Raw genomic sequence first — 5,862 nt, forward strand, 5'->3', positions numbered from 1 at the left:
ACTTACACTTCTTAGGAAAACCTCTTTGTGGAATCTAGGATTTCAATACAAATATGATCAGCAGAATAGGTCCATTTGCAGAACCTATTTATAAAACGAGAATCTCCCTCTCTGGAGACCAAGAAGGAAAATTATCTTTTGGATATGATTTAACAGAAGGCTTCCCTATCTTGAAGCAGGAGCACTTCTAAAATATTCTTGATCAAGATTTATGATCCTGAGATTGCATTGAGTAGGATTTCTTGTCTCCACACTAAGAAAAGAAACAGAGGAGCATCTTACCCAGTCATTCTTACTATCTTTATTTACCCAGGCAAAGCATTGACCTTCGACTGTTCCATTTCTTTCTACCACCGGTTGCCAGTTCTTAATGTCGTTGCGTAAATGGGTCTAATTAGGAACATAAGTCTCAGATGGAGAATATTGCTGAGCAGCTCTACATGAGCACTGGGTTAAAGGAAATAGAAATAAAATGCAGAGCAGTATTGTAGGATTTGTTTCTTCTATCTCCTCCTCTCTCTCTCTGTCCTCACTTCTTCCGATGATTGTCTTGACTTGATATTCCTAACCAGCATCTTGCCTGTTGGATTTTTCATCTCCACTCCTTCTTCTTTTATAGTCTTTTCTTTTGTCTTCCACATAATGTAAGCAGAAATCTTCCCAATGTTACTTCTGCTTTGTGTAGTAAATCATTTCCAGAGGCAGACTCTTCTCTTTTGTTCTGCAGGACTTTCCCCTCCTCTCAGGTCTCATGTAGATCCATCCATTTATTCACCCATCCATCTTAAGTAACAGTTTATCAAGAGCAGATCTATTCAGACCAAGGGTTAGCCAACACAGAGGGAAGATGCTTCACACTTTGTACACGCCTCCTTCACTCTTGAAGCCAGAGAATGGAAGCTGTGTTCAGTTTCAGCAGAATAACATACTAGACTCTCCATAAATGTAAAATGTGTGTGTATGTGCACTCAGTCATGTCCAACTCTTTGCAACCCCATGGACTGCAACCCCAACTGCAACTGTCAGGCTCCTCTGTCCATGGAATATTCCAGGCGAGAATATTGAAGTGGGTTGCTATTTCCAGGGGATCTTCCTGACTCAGGGATGGAACCGGTGTCTCCTGCATTGACAAGTGGATTCTTTGCCACTGCAGTGGGCACATACAATTGATACACTGCTTTTTTGGGAGGCATATCTAGTTGAGGGGCTTCCCTTATAGCTCAGTTGGTAAAGTATCTGCCTACAGTGCAGGAAACCTGGGTTCGATTCCCAGGTTGGGAAGATCCCCTGGAGAAGGAAATGACAACCCACTCCAGTATTCTTGCCTGGAGAATCCTGTGGACAGAGGAGCCTGGCAGGTTATATAGTCCATGGGGTCGCAAGAGTCAGACATGACTTAGTGACTAAACCACCACCATCTAGTTGAAAGCGATGGAGATTGAACCAATTTGAAATTGTGCATAATAAGCAATTAGATATTAAAAGAGGTAAAAGCCTAAGAGGTTATGCATACTTAGGGAAGGTTTGCATTGATCCAAAAAAAAAAAAATGCTCATTGAAGAACTGAAGCTGGATTTTGAAAGATGTCTGCTTCTGTTGCTGCTGCTAAGTTGCTTCAGTCATGTCCGACTCTGTGTGACCCCACAGATGACAGCCCACCAGGCTCCCCCATCCCTGGGATTCTCCAGGCAAGAACACTGGAGTGGGTTGCCATTTCCTTCTCCAATGCATAAAAGTGAAAAGTGAAAGTGAAGTCGCTCAGTCCTGTCCGACTCTTAGCGACCCCATGAACTGCAGCTCACCAGGCTCTTCCATCCATGGGAGTTTCCAGCAAGAGTACTGGAGTGGGTTGCCATTGCCTTCTCTGTGAAAGATGGCTAATATTGGATAATTAAAGAGTATGAAGGACAGTAATATGGAGAATCTACTATTTTCTAGACCACATCTTATGTGATGTATGTATACATGCATATTAATTCATATGGAAACCTATGATGTGCTATTAACATATTCATTTTGTGGATGAGTACACTGAAGAACAGAGAGTTTAAATAACATGGCTAGGAATTGTCAGAGTCAGAATTTGAACCCAGCTCTTAACCACTGTACACTAGAACTCCTGATGGTAAACAAGACAGGTAGAATAGGACAGGCTAGATGGAAGAGTCCTGGCAAAGAAGCAATTAAGGCTGAGTAAAGGATGGGAGGTTAGCATTCTTCATTTTACCAAATAAGTGAATCATTTCATGAAAATCTTTCTGCCATTTACCAGGTTTTGAAAATCTTTCTGCCATTTACCTCACACATTCAGCCCTAGGAAGCTACAACAATGGGTTAATTTTTTTCCTTGGGCTGAGTTTTTTTTTTCCCCTGGTAAAAATAATATTTAATGCAGAGCTCAGACCATTTGATTTATGGCCTGTTTGAAAATCCTTTTCATCACTGTATATTTTACCAGTAAATATTTAATCCTTGGCACCACATGCCACCCTGTTTATTAACTTTAGAGTTCATATTTTATAGTAAACTAAATTCTAAAATATCCTATAAAGAGAAGGATGGTTCATCCACATAGTCCACTGAGAACTACGCCCATTGTTCCAAAAGGATCCCCAGTAATAACACTTGATCACTGTTTTAATGATTGGAAACCTTGATCACTATGAAAACAAAATTTTCTTTAGTGATAATATATCTATATTACCTTACACTTGCTCTGGAATCCCAAGGTTTCATCCCAAACAATTGTTTTATGCCCCGAAACATGACCAGAATAAATGGCCTGGTTAGAGGCTTCAGGCCTTTGCTTGGGTGGCCCCAACTGTCTAACGATTCTGTTTTTCTGTCTTTGAGGCTTTGATTTCAAAAACTTAAAACCACTAGACTCAGAAAAGATAAATCTTTCTCAGTTTGCTTCAGAAAATCTAAACCCAATAAAATCTACGTCGGTGGCTTTTGGAGAGAGTTACTTATCTGTCAGGAATGGGCCTTTGGGTTCCCCCTGTTTTCCTCCTAGACAGTTGGAGTTTTGCTCTACAGCATGCTTCTAAACCATCTCTTTGAATTTCCTCTCCTCTTTGCCTTGCCGCAAACCCTCTATTGTAAAACATTCTATACTTTGCTATATTCTGTTTGCGTCATTCACTTTGGAGGAATTGCCTTTTTTTCTACCTCCCCCCTCGTGGTTGAAATCATAAATGAATCATAAAAATTCAAAGTTTTCACAAAATGACTATGAATAAAAACTCAAAGTTTAATATATAGAGGGGTTGCTCATCTTTCATGAAGACTCACCCGATTTTAAGACATTAGATGCACAATTCTTTATACATATCTTAATTTTCAATATACTATCATTTCTTTTTTGTGTGATTTCAATTTTTCTTATTTCCTTATCATTATTACAAACCATAAATTGTCTCACTTTTTGAAGAGAGGAATATTTTCAGGAAATTGTTTGGAGAAATATCAAAGCTATAAAGACACCTCAATCCTAATAAATTATAAAAAATAACCATTCATGAACTGGTTTGAGTGTTGTTTGCTCATTTAGTAAACATTTGATAAAAAAGGATTTGCCAAGAATGTTATATGTGTGTGTCTGGTAATGCATGTGATAGCATGTTATAAAGCTTAAAGAATTTTATAGAGTATCAATATTATTGTGTATAGTAGGCACTTTTTTCTTTTTTTTTTTTTGTTGCACTGGGTTGTCATGGCAAGTGGGCTCACATTGAGGTGTGTGAGCTTCTTTTGTCGTGGCGCACAGGCTCTAGAGTGAACGAGCTCAGTAGTTGTAGGGGGCATGTGGGATCTTAGTTCCCTGACCAGGGATCGAACCCATGTCCCCTGCATCGGAAGGTAGATTCTCAATCACTGGACCCCCAAGTTAGTCCCAGTAAGAGTTCTTTTAAAATATCTTTACTAATTGACTTATTGGGTTAATGAACATTCTTCACTTCCTATGTAAGACATTCTGAATGATGTTCATAGCACAGTGAGTACTTATAACTAGTAGTCTACTTTCTAGTAAGACTATACAGTTCTGTTCAGAAAAGAGTCAGGTCAGTTGAATTTATTCTCAAACCTATATATTCCAGTTGTGCTTGAAGTTATAATTATAAAATTTAAATTGATATTATACAAAGCAATGGACTAAACTTTGAAAAGCTTCCCAGGTGGTGCTAGTGGTAAAGAACCTGACTGCTAAAGCAGGAGACTTAAGAAATGCAGGTTTCATCCCTGGGTTGGGAAGATCCCCTAGAGGAGGACATGGCAACCTGTTCCAGTATTCTTGCCTGGGAAATCCCATGGACAGAGGAGCCTGGTGGGCCACAGTCCATGGGGTCGTGAAGAGTCAGACACGACTGAGCAACTTAGCACATAGCACAACATGCATGTAAAAAGGAATTTTGGGGGGCTCCAAAATCACTGCAGATGGTGACTGCAGCCATGAAATTAAAAGACGCTTACTCCTTGGAAGGAAAGTTATGACCAACCTAGACAGCACATTAAAAAGCAGAGACATTACTTGGTCAACAAAGGTCCGTCTAGTCAAGGCTATGGTTTTTCCAGTGGTCATGTATGGATGTGAGAGTTGGACTATAAAGAAAGCTGAGTGCTGAAGAATTGATGCTTCTGAACTGTGGTGTTGGAGAAGACTCTTGAGAGTCCCTTGGACTGCAAGGAGATCCAACCAGTCCATCCTAAGGGAAATCAGTCCTGGGTGTTCATTGGAAGGTCTGATGTTGAAGCTGAAACTCCAATACTTTGGCCACCTAATGTGAGGAGCTGACTCATTTGAAAAGACCCCGATGCTGGGAAAGATTGAGGGCAGGAGGAGAAGGGGACGACAGAGGATGAGATGGTTGGATGGCATCACCAACTCAATGGACATGGGTTTGGGTGGACACCGGGAGCTGGTGATCGACAGGGAGGCCTGGCATGCTGCAGTTCATGGGGTTGCAAAGAGTCAGGCATGACTGAGCGACTGAACTGATATGAAAGCAGAATTAAAATATTTTCAAAAGATTAAATAAAGACACATTGATTCCCAAGATTACTATTGATTTAGGTATGGGTGAGACAACCATGAGAATTCTGATTTTAAAATCTAAAATTCTACATTTAGCTTTCTTTACACACAAATTGGAGCTTCCCTGGTCATTTGGATAGTAAAGAATCCGTCTGCAATGTGGGAGACCTGCATTCAATCCCTGGGTCGGGAAGATCCCCTGTAGGAGGTTATGGCAACCCACTCCAGTATTCTTGCCTGGAGAATCCTCACGGGCAGAGGAGCCTGGCGGGCTATAGTCTGTGGGGCCGCAAAGAGTCTGACACAACTGAGTGACTAAGCACAACACAGCACATAGAACTTTAAATTCTGGCTTCACTTTGAAGAAATAAAAACTGGAGATTGTAGGTAATGCTTTAAAAGTATATTGGTTTTTCAACCAGCAACAGCAGATTACACATCCTTTTCAAGTTCACATGGAACACTCACTGAGATAGACTATATCCTGAGCCATAAAATACACCTTAATGCATTAAAAAGAATAGAAATCATACAATGCCTGCTGTCAGACCACAGTGGAATTGAACTGAGAACAGAAAGATAACTGGAATATCCCCAAATATGTGAAGATTAAACAACATATATCTAAATAGAACATGGGTCAAAGAAGAAATCTCAAGAGAAATTTTAAAATATTTTTAAATAAATGAAAATAAAAATACTACTTATCAAAATGTGTTTTGATAAGATGCAGTGGCAGCAGTATTTGGAGGGAAATTTATAGCATTCTAATATATGAATGCAAATATTAGAGAAGAAAAATCTAAAGTCAGTAATCTAAGTTTCCA

The 5,862-nt window shown here is 39.7% G+C and overlaps 1 non-coding gene across 1 annotated transcript; it reads left to right on the top strand.

Annotated features, from left to right (window-relative positions):
- Positions 1-1,209: 1,209 nt before the first annotated feature.
- On the top strand, positions 1,210-1,281 carry TRNAC-ACA. Its single transcript has one exon. It is a non-coding gene; the product is annotated as a tRNA-Cys (tRNA).
- Positions 1,282-5,862: the final 4,581 nt, after the last annotated feature.

This window comes from Cervus canadensis, chromosome 11, assembly GCF_019320065.1.
Source record: "Cervus canadensis isolate Bull #8, Minnesota chromosome 11, ASM1932006v1, whole genome shotgun sequence".
Classification (NCBI taxonomy): domain Eukaryota; kingdom Metazoa; phylum Chordata; class Mammalia; order Artiodactyla; family Cervidae; genus Cervus; species Cervus canadensis.